The sequence below is a fragment of the Panicum virgatum genome, chromosome 4N, assembly GCF_016808335.1.
Source record: "Panicum virgatum strain AP13 chromosome 4N, P.virgatum_v5, whole genome shotgun sequence".
Classification (NCBI taxonomy): domain Eukaryota; kingdom Viridiplantae; phylum Streptophyta; class Magnoliopsida; order Poales; family Poaceae; genus Panicum; species Panicum virgatum.
This window is the reverse complement of record NC_053148.1, coordinates 34,648,906-34,660,437: the sequence shown is the minus strand read 5'-3', so window position 1 is coordinate 34,660,437 and position 11,532 is coordinate 34,648,906. Positions and strand designations below refer to the sequence as shown.

The following is an 11,532-nucleotide window of genomic DNA, read 5'->3' as shown; positions in this document are numbered from 1 at the left end:
CAGGACCGATCTAACCGGTCGGAGCAACTAGTTTGACCGGTATCGGCTTAGCAGCAGGCCGGTCGCCTGAAGAAGAACCCTTTTGCCTCCTAGTGTATGAGGCTTAAGTATTATCCTCATATTCTTCTTCCCATCAGGAGCCTTCTCCTGAACCACTTCCCTGGCCAGAATCTTGTTATCAACAATCAACGGCCTTTCATCACCAATGATCACGTTCTTGCCCTTCGCCCCTTCGGCTTGATCCGGGTGAATGAGTACCTTAGCGTTGTTGAGATCAATGGTATGCACAGGGAACGGACCTTTATCTATCATCATCTCCGGAAAGGTCAATTGTCCTTCATTTATGGCCGATTGTACTTGTCGACGAAACAAATTGCAATCGTTAGTTGCATGAGATGAAGAATTATAAAATTTACAATAATCACGTCACTTTAGCTCCTCAAGCAGTGGTATAACATGAGTAATTTCAAATGCCCAAGTCTAAATAATTCATCAAAAATACGATCACACTTGGACACATCAAAAGTAAATTTCATGTCTTCTTGCCGATTCCTTTGAGTCGGCTTAAGAGATGCGCAAGAACATGGTTTGGCCGAGGCTGGCCAAACAAACTCAATAGCGTATACCTCTATATCATCATCGTCCGATGAATCGGAATCATATTCAACAATATGCGTGTTTGAGCGATGGGACTTGTAGGTATCTTTTTCTTTTCTGAATTTCACCTCTTGGCCTAAAGCTCTTGCCTAAAGCTGATTTAAAGAATAGTGATCTGAACCATCAATCTTCTCTCTATAACTAGAACGTAAACCCGCAAGAGCTAAATTGGCCAAATTTTTTCAGAAAAAGTCAAATTGTAACATCAATTTTTAATATCTTTAAATCTTTTAAAATACTCATGGATAGATTCATCTCTACCCTGTTTAACCGATGTCAAGTCTGTTAATTTAGTTTCATTATCCCCACTATAAAAATAATCATAAAACTTCTGTTCTAATTCGTCCTAAGAACTAATCACATTTGGAGCTAACGATGAAAACCAAGAAAAAGTCGTTCCAGTTAAAGACAAAGAGAATAAACGAATGCGCAAAGATTTACTAGAACCAGCTTCCCCAAGTCGAGCGATATATTGGCTGATATGCTCCCAAGTGGATCCGTTATCATCACCGCTAAATTTGGCAAAATCGGGAACACGCCAACAAGCAGGGTAAGGAATCAAATCGAAAGCATCAACATACGACCTTTGATAAAGCCGACTCCTACCCACGTCCAAACCAAGTTTAGACTTAAACATGCTGGCCAGATCTTCACTCATCCTAGCAAGATCGACCTAATAGTTACCCGTGGATGTTTGGCCTAAACGATGTGTCATAAGATCAGTAGTGGACATCGTCTGTGTGGCATATTGAGGATTTGACTTAAGCCAATCATCCCAAACATCCTTGGGCAACGCTGGAGGAAATGGGGGTTCACCATATGATTTTGTAGTATACGGCGGCACAAAATCCGCTAATTCATCTTCCAAGCCAAGTGCGGCCGAAGTAGGAAGAGGCGCAAGTTGTGGCTGTGACGCAGAACCGAGCACCATGGCACCGATTTGAGTGACCAGTCGGACCGGTCCAGCCACTAAGGCACTGGTCTGACCGGTCGACTGGACCAATCTGACCGGTTCGGCCATAGAGGGCCGAACTATGCCTGGTGGTGGTGTCTGCCCCATGAAGTAATTCGGCGGCATACCATACTGATAATTCTCTGTTGGCGCAGTCGTGAGACTAGCATTAGGTGTTTGATTCGGATAATCATTAGCGACTTTCTTACCCCTATTTTGTAGATTTAAATCAATAAGTAGATCTTGTGTAAGCTTCTGCGATTGTTCGATTCTACCCAAAAAGGCTTCCCCAAACTGCTTAATAGAATCGAATGAAAAACTTACATCGCTTGTAGTGGAAGCAGATGGTGCAGTAGCTATAACCGTAGTAGATGGGTTCGGCGGTGGCAGCGTGAATGTAGGCATGACAAACTTCTCCTTCTCGAATACGCCTTGCCGAGTCTTCCCGTAACATGCAAGCAATCTCTTCGTGGCCTCCTCCTGCTCCTTCTTGAGCAGGGCCTCGAATTGCTTGCGGCTCTCCTCAGGTATGTCCTCGTACTTGACATTAACGGGAGTGGAATCTACCTTGGAGGGGTTAACCTTTTCACCGGTCATTGTAACCGATGAATGCAGATATGTTGATGCAGAATTGGTCAACACACAAGCGCTAGAACGCGCAGGATCGCAACGATCGCAACCTGACGAAGCACCCCGACGACCGGTCAGACCGGTCGCGCCAACCGGTCAGATCGGTCGAACGCAGATAAGCTTTGCGAAGACCTAAAGCGTGAGCTCGGGAGGGACCCGTCGGAGCTCGCAGATCTAGGATTGTTTTGGAGTCGGCAGGCCACCCAAGACGCCCTTAAACGCCGCAGAGATGAGCAAAGAACAACACGAGGTTGGAAAAGGTAGGATTTAAGGAAAATAGGAAAAAAGTAGGTTGATTGATTTGATTGGGTACAAGGACCTCAATCGGTCATGGCGTACCCCTTCCAAATCGGGTTACAAATGGACTCCAAATCACAAATCTAACTCGACTCGGAGTGGACATGCCCAGATCGATTTGACCGGTCGGCCTCGGTGTTTGCCAATTTTGACTGCCAACACACAGGTATATATAGTAGGAGAGCACTGCCGTGCATTATGAGGGAAAACAAATGGTCATACAAGGTTCCGATACAGGGCAGGTTTATTACTTCTGAAAAATCCATGCTATGCTCTGCTGATATTATTGTAGCGCAGAGTTGATCTTCCTGTTGCAAACTGCATTCATAGTATAATTTTTCTTGTTGCTGATAAGGATAGATAGCGCTTAACTTTGCACAGTGTCACATTATTCCACCCTTTTCTTCACCTTCATCATGAGCCCGTTCTTCATCTGCAGAAGCAGAATGCACGAGAGCTTCGGCTCGACAGCGGCAGCATGCCCTTCCACCATGGCCAGCTCCACATCGAAGTTCCACGCCACGTTGGCGACGGCCGTCTTCACCTGCATCAGCCCGATGTCCTTGCCGAGGCAACTCCTGGGCCCCGAGCTGAAGGCCAGGAACTTGTGGGAAGGCACGTACTGCAGCTTGCTCCCGTCGTCCGAGAGACCGAGAGCCACCTCTCCGGCCTGTACTCCCGGCAGTCGCCGCCCCACACGCTCTCCATCCTCGCCATGGCGTAGAGCGAGATGAGGATGGTGTCGCCGGCGCGCACCTCGTGCCCGCTCGGCAGCGTGTCGTCGCCCAGCGCGGTCTTGCGCTCGATTGGCGCCGGAGGGTGGAGCCGCAGCGCCTCGAACACGGCGGCGTGCAGGTAGACGAGCTCCTTCGTCTCCTCCGGCGCGAAGGTCACCATGGCGTCTGGCCCTGATTTGTTCTTCGTGCCGGCCTTGCGCGACGCGGTGGGCTCGAGCTCCCAGCGGATACGCAGTAGGACTGAGGGGTTCGTGGATGTTAGATAAGCCAGGCGCTGATCTGAGTTTAGCATGTTTTCTTTCTTCCCATTTGCATGCACGCGAGCTCCGGATTGTGGCAGCCGCGTGCGTAGGAACCGTAGCGTGAGAATCGCTCAGCTACTTGCTCGGGCATGCAGTCATGGCCGGCGAACGCGGTGCGTGGGGATGGACGCGCACAATTCTCGCGTCGTGCGCGCCGTGGCAGCATCGCTCTTTGTAATACATAATAAAAGGAGAAGCTAACAACAGAAAACGCTGCGCTTTCAAGCAGCACCAAAACCCACCGTGTCACACGAGTTCGCGTTGAGTTTGTTTCTGTGTTCTTGCTTGCCGCCGACCGTGTCTAGCTCGCCGGCGCTCGCCGCCGTCCGGTGACCAACAAGTGGCATCAGAGCCGTAAGAAGGGACCTGCGCCGCAATGACATCGCCGCCGCGCCGTGGCCGGACGCCACCGCGTCGTGGCCAGACGCCGCCGCCGATCAAGGTCGGCACGTCGGGGAGCAGCAAGACCCCGCCACGCTCGCCGAAAGACAAGACGCCGCAGCGCACGCCCTCTTCGAGCCGTTCTCCACCGCGCCGATCGCACACGCGCGACGCACGTCGCTCGCGCACCCGGGATGCACGCCGTCCGCGGGAAGTCATCGTCGAGCGCATCATCCGAGATGGTGGGAGCTCCGGCAGCTGGCCGCAATTGACGAAGACGAACTACCATGAGTGGTCGCTTCGCATGCAGCTGAAGATGCAAGCGCGCCACCTGTGGGACGCCGTCAAGTTCGCCGACGCCGACTACGACGACGACCGCAGCGCGCTCGACGCGATTTGCAGCGGAGTTCCGGCGGAGATGATCCCGATCCTGGTGGCCAAGGAGTCCGCCAAGGAAGCCTGGGAGGCCATCAAGACTCTCCGCATCGGCGACGACCGCGTGCGGAAGGCAACGGCGCAGAACCTTCGCACCGAGTACGAGTCCATCGCCCTCCGCGACGGTGAACCCATCGAGGACTTCGCCTTGCGCCTGACCGGCATCGTGCAGCGCTTGGCGACGTTGGGCGACCCGGAGCCTGACGAGAAAGTGGTGGCCAAGTACTTGCGTGTTGTGCGTCCCCGCTACAAGCAGCTGGTAATCTCCATTGAAACTTTACTTGACATCTCAAAGCTGTCAATCGAGGAGGTTACAGGGAGGTTGAAGGCGGCCGACGACGTCGAGCCACCTGCACAGCAGACCGCCGGCGGCAAACTGCTGCTCACTGAGGAGCAGTGGGTTGAGCGGTACAAGAAGAAGGACCAAGGGTCCACCCGCGGCGGGTCGAGCTCCGGCAGCCGTGGCAAGCGTCGTGGCCGGGGTCGCGGGCGCGGCTCCGGCGGCCATGGCGATTCGCGGGCAGGCTGGAGCGCCGGCCGCGCGCCCCCAGAGGATCCCTGCCCACGTTGTGGGATCAAGGGCCATTGGGCCCGAGATTGCCGCAGCAAGAAGAAGGAGGAGCCGGCCCAAAAGGCCCATGTGGCCCAGGAAGAGGAGGACACGCTGATGATGGCCGTCTGCTCGGTCCAGGAGGAGGACTCCGTCCCTCTCGTGCCCTCGACACGCTCCACCGAGCGGACATCCTTGCCGATCGCCGAGCTCCACCTCACCGAGCGTAAGGTCTTCGCCACGTTCGACAACGTCGAAGATCGGGATCCAAGCCGCTGGATCCTAGACACCGGTGCCTCCAATCACATGTCAGGGGCCCGGTCCGCCTTCGCCAGCCTCGACACCGGCATCACCGGATTTGTGAAGTTCGGGGACGGCTCCACCGCACGCATCGAGGGGAGCGGCACTGTCCTCCTCTCCTGCAAAAACGGGGAGCACCGGTCGCTGCCGAACGTCTACTTCCTTCCTCGTCTGACGGCCAACATCATCTCCGTCGGCCAATTGGATGAGGACCGGCACCAAGTGCTGGTGGAGGACGGCATCATGCGCATCCGTGACGAGAACAGGCGCCTGCTTGTCAGGATCCCGCACGGCCCAGGGCGCCTGTACATGCTCGACGCCACCATAGCACGTCCCGTGTGTCTGGCGGCACGCTCGGATGAAGACGCCTGGATCTGGCACGCACGCTTCGGCCACATCAACTTCGCCGCGCTGCGCAAGATGGCGCGGGAAGGCCTGGTCCGCGGTCTGCCCCTGCTCAGTCAGGTCGAGCAGGTCTGCGAGGCATGTCTCGTCGGCAAGCAGCGCCGGGCGCCCTTCCCTCAGAAGGCGCTCGGGCGTTCGACGGAGGCGCTGCAACTTCTCCACGGCGATCTCTGCGGGCCCATCACGCCGGCGACACCTAGCGGCAACCGGTACTTCCTTCTGCTCGTTGACGATTTCTCACGTTATATGTGGATCGCCCTGTTGCCGAGCAAGGATGCTGCTGCTGCCGCAATCAAGAACATCCAAGCCGCGGCCGAACGCAAGACCGGGAAGAAGCTACTTGCCCTGCGCACCGATCGCGGGGGCGAGTTCGCCTCGACGGTCTTCAACGACTACTGCGCCCACCTCGGAGTTCGGCGCGAGCTCACGGCACCGTACACGCCCCAGCAGAACGGTGTCGTGGAGCGTCGCAACCAGACTGTCGTGGGCACGGCCCGAAGCATGCTGAAGGCCAAGTCCCTTCCTGGCGTGTTCTGGGGAGAAGCTATGGTGACGGCTGTGTACCTCTTGAACCGGTCGTCATGCAAAGCCATTGGGGGAAGAACGCCGTACGAGCTGTGGACCGGGAGCACGCCGGCAGTGCACCACCTCCGCACGTTCGGGTGCGTCGCTCACGTCAAGGTGACCGCGCCGAACCTGAGGAAGCTGGACGACCGCAGCCGGCGCATGATCTTCGTCGGGTACGAGCCCGGCTCCAAGGCGTATCGCGCCTACGACCCGACGACCCGGCGCGTCCACATCAGCCGCGACGTCATCTTCGAGGAAGCGGCACAGTGGGCGTGGCCCGCTGAGCACGACGTCGACCCTGGTGGCTTCGTCATCGAGGAGTCCGAGTCCCTGGAGCCCGTGGTGATCACCACCACCAGTGCACCGACGCGCGCTCCAGCCGAAGACTTGGCGCCACGTTCAGCTTCACCTGCTCCATCGACATCATCGCCGGCGGCAGTCGTGGACTTGCCCGTGGTGACCCCTTCAGCTAGTGGTCCTGTGTCCGCGACATCAAGCTCAGCGCCGCACCAACACATCGAGTTCGTGTCGCCGCCTGGAGCTGGAGCCAGCGAGCTGCTGGACGCCGACCACGATGACGACGCACCCCTTCGGTTCCGGCGTGTCGACAACGTGCTCGGACCAGCCTCACCGCCGGGGTTTGCTGACCGGGAGCTGGAGGAGCGCCTGCTGCTTGCAAGTGATGCCGAGCCGACCTCTCTCGAGGAGGCACTACGCCATGAGTGTTGGCGCCATGCTATGCTGGATGAGATGACCTCCATTGAAGCAAGCGGCACGTGGGAGCTGGTCGAGCCACCGCTCCGCACCCGGCCAATAGGCCTCAAGTGGGTCTACAAGGCTAAGAAGGATGCATCCAGGATCATCACCAAGCATAAGGCCCGGCTGGTAGCCAAGGGCTATGTCCAGCGCCAGGGGATCGACTTCGACGAAGTCTTCACTCCCGTGGCACGCCTCGAGTCGGTGCGGCTGCTGCTCGCACACGCCGCATGCGAGGGCTGGGCAGTTCACCATATGGACGTTAAATCCGCCTTCCTGAATGGCGTGCTGCAAGAAGAAGTCTACGTCGAGCAGCCCCCCGGCTTCGTCCTCCGGGGCCATGAACGCAAGGTGCTCCACCTTGTCAAGGCACTGTACGGGCTCCGGCAAGCCCCTCGAGCCTGGTACGCCAAACTCGATGAGTCCCTGATCAGGCTCGGGTTCCAGAGGAGTACCTCTGAACATGCCGTCTACCTCCGTGGCGCTGGTGATCGCCGCCTCGTGGTGGGAGTATATGTTGATGATCTCATCATTGCCGGCGGCAATCAAGTCGACATCGACACATTCAAGTCAGAGATGCACTCCACTTTCAAGATGAGCGACCTGGGCCGTCTCCACTACTACCTCGGCTTGGAGGAATCCCAATCGGAGGAGGGCATCACCCTGTGCCAGAATGCATACGCTGCCAAGATTCTGGAAACAGCAGGGATGACTGGGTGCAAATCAACCTGCACCCCCATGGAACCACGCCTGAAACTCAGTAAGTTGAGCACTGGTCCGGCTATTGATCCTACTCAGTATAGAAGTATTGTGGGGTCGCTGCGATACTTGGTGAATACAAGGCCGGATTTGGCATACTCGGTGGGTTATGTGAGTCGTTTCATGGAAAGCCCGACCACCGAGCATTTTGGTGCAGTCAAGAGGATTCTCAGGTATATCTCTGGGACCCTCAGCTATGGCTGTCAGTACAAGAGGAAGAAGCAGGAGGAGGCCCGCCTGCTCGGTTACAGCGATAGCGATCAGGCAGGTGATATTGATACACGGAGGAGCACTACCGGCGTCCTTTTCTTCCTCGGCAACAACCCAGTCACCTGGCAATCTCAGAAGCAAAAGGTTGTAGCTCTATCGTCCTGTGAAGCAGAGTACATAGCTGCAACTACAGCTGCTTGTCAGGGGATTTGGCTGGCACGGCTGATCTCAGAACTCAGAGGCAGAGAGGCCGGCGCCACCAGCTTGAAGATTGACAATGAGTCCGCCATCGCGCTCAGCAAAAACCCTGTGTTCCACGACCGCAGCAAACACATCGATGTCAGGTATCACTTCATTCGTGAGTGTGTTGAGGATGGCAGGGTAAAGACGGAGTCGGTCAGAACTGCAGAACAGCTTGCTGACATTCTGACCAAGGCCCTGGCGCGAGAGCGCTTCTGTGAACTGCGCTCGTTGATTGGGGTTCGAGATGTACAGCACCAGCGCAAGACTTAGGAGGAGTAATGTTAGATAAGCCTGGCGCTGATCTGAGTTTAGCATGTTTTCTTTCTTCCCATTTGCATGCACGCGAGCTCCGGATTGTGGCAGCCGCGTGCGTAGGAACCGTAGCGTGAGAATCGCTCAGCTACTTGCTCGGGCATGCAGTCATGGCCGGCGAACGCGGTGCGTGGGGATGGACGCGCACAATTCTCGCGTCGTGCGCGCCGTGGCAGCATCGCTCTTTGTAATACATAATAAAAGGAGAAGCTAACAACAGAAAACGCTGCGCTTTCAAGCAGCACCAAAACCCACCGTGTCACACGAGTTCGCGTTGAGTTTGTTTCTGTGTTCTTGCTTGCCGCCGACCGTGTCCAGCTCGCCGGCGCTCGCCGCCGTCCGGTGACCAACAGTGGCGATGCTGTACCATAGCCACGACAGCCCCGTGCCGACCGTGTCCCGGCCGGCGACGAGGTAGTTGATGAGCGTCGCGTGGAGCACCTCGCCGCCGTAGTCGGGGTCGTCGATGCAGGAGGACTGAATGTTCAGCAAGGGAGCTTCTTCGTCGTCGTCATCTTCTTGTTTCCGAACAACTCCCACGCCGCCATGGGCGACGACCTGCTGCTTACGGCCCATCTCCATCATCTTCGCGACGAACTCACGCAGCACCGTCTTCGCGGCGGCGAGCCTCCTCTCCGGACCGATCCCTAGTAGCCGCCTCATCACCTTCCAGGAGAACGCCGGCATGGCGTGCCGGAGGAAGGGCACCTCCATGACGGTGTCCATTGCGTCCGTGACGTGCAGGGGCGGCATGGCCGGGGGCAGGAGGCCGGGGTCGGCGCCGAAGACCGGCGTCGCGGTCACGTCGAACGCGTACCTCGTGTTCAGCAGCTGCATGTCGAACGGCGCCCCGGCGTCCGCCATGCGCGCCAGGAAAGGGAGCAGGCCGCTCTCCACCTTGTCGCGGCAGGAGCAGGCGATCAGGGCCAGCACCCGCGGGTTGCTCAGGATGCTCTGGATCTTGGCGCGGTGCCGGCGGCAGGGTTCGCCGTCGACGGTGAAGAAGCTCCCTCTCATGATGTCGAAGGCCTCGGCGAACTCCTCGCCCTTGGGGTACGTAGTTGGCAACTTGGCATGGTTGGAGGTGAAGATGTGCCGGACATTTCGCGGGTCGCTGGTGAAGAAGAACTGCATGCTCGTCGCGAGTGGCCCGTGCACCTTGAAGTTGCGGCTCGAGGCGGAAAGGACAAGGGTGATGTAGTCGTGTGCGTTGTTGAGGTTGGCAAGGATGGCAGGGAGAATGCCAACTATCGGCCATTTCACCGGGAGAAACAGGCTTTGTGATCTTTTGTATTTGATGAAGAAGTAGAAAAATGGAACGAGGAGAACAGCAACGGGGAGCACTAGCTGTGGAGAGGAAAGATCCATTGTTGTTGTTGTGTTGTGGTCAAGGATGGATTTTTGCATGTCTTGCAATCTTGCCTTATGGCTCCGTATATATAGGAACTTGTATACGTATAATAGTTTATATTTTTAAAAAACCTGTAAGTGCGTGTCAGCTTCGTACAATAGTGGTTGGTGGATGGATGCATTATGAGGGTTCTGCAGCACAGCGTATGAATTTTGAATTTAGAGGTAACTTAATTGAGAAACAATATTTAGATGTGGGAGACTGCATGCATATTTGTGAAACGTCTCAAAATGATTATTCCACATTTGTCCCACAGGTGCTCACAAATCTCCTATTGACGTTGTTTAATTTCTCGCTGAGATCCTTCGGCCGGATTTTATTTGTGCGTAGAATTTGACGAGTGAAGCACATTCTACATTACTAAGGCTGCAAGTGTTTATTACATAGTGTTCAGAAATCTTTTCGAATGATTTTCCCTTCCCTTAGAAGTTAGAAACATGAAGCAGTACTAGAAGTACTTGGTGTGAACATGCAAAAACCTCATTTAGGGCCTGTTTTGAAATTTGAAGTGCTCTACTCCACGAAATCCAGCTCCGCTCCACCACCAACTCCACCATGGAGCAGCTCCACCTAGGGGCTCTAGAAAAGTGGAGCTAACGAATCCGTAGCGATGAAAACGGTCGATCGGTGAAAGGCTCCATCACTTTTATTTTCACATTTTTTTATCGGAAACAAAAACGATACGATATTATCGGAAATAAAAACGGCATTAGTATTACAGTAATTTTATACAATCAAGAACATCTCGATAATAATCGAAACGATATTTTGAAAAGTATAAATATGTCAAACCATAGAGCACAACATTAACCATATGACTTGACACATTTCATACACAAGTATTGATGATTATTAAGATATTAATACAAATATCAATTCATCCATGACATGTATCTCATTTCATAGTACTAGGAGTTTAGACGTTAATCCTGCCATCCATGAATCTATCCGCAGCCCCATGAATTCAGATCACTAGGTTGTGATTTAGGGTTAGGATAAATGAGTCATGACTCTCTAAAAATATCAAGATGATATTCTTAAAATATAGATAGCATGGTGTCCTGGCATTGTACATGAATACGATATTTCTTGAAAACGACCGAAGATTGTAAAATTATTTCCTTTTTGACTTTCGTATTCTTTTACCATTTTTGTTCTATCGATAATTGTTTTTATTTTAGTTTAGCCTGATAAGTTAATAAAATCTTGAAACAATTCTCAAAAATTGGAAATTACCGTTTTTGTTTTCATCCCTACGAATCCATTTGGCTGATAATGTACCGGCCGGCTCCTAAAATTGTAGGATATGATGGGGGTAGTCTCTTTTACCCATGGTGGATGGATGGTTGTTGGTTCAAGTCATTTTAAGCCTGTTTGTTCCTGCTACTACATCGACGCGGTCACTGTTCAGCAAATTGCTACAGTGCCAGCGCGCTACTACAGTGCTCGCGAAAAACATGCTCATTCGAGACCACATCCAGAAAAGAATTTAAATATCTTTGAATGTTCAAATAACTTTAAGGTCCCATCAAACAAAATGATCGGCTGAACAAAATGTTTCAACAAATGCAGAACAAAATCAAGTAATCAACCATACGTGCCATATGAAACTGATTCGAAGAATGCGA

The 11,532-nt window shown here is 53.9% G+C and overlaps 1 pseudogene; it reads right to left on the bottom strand.

The window, feature by feature from the left end:
* Positions 1–2,707: 2,707 nt before the first annotated feature.
* On the bottom strand, positions 2,708–9,931 carry LOC120668813 (annotated as a pseudogene).
* Between the last annotated feature and the right edge of the window lie 1,601 nt (positions 9,932–11,532).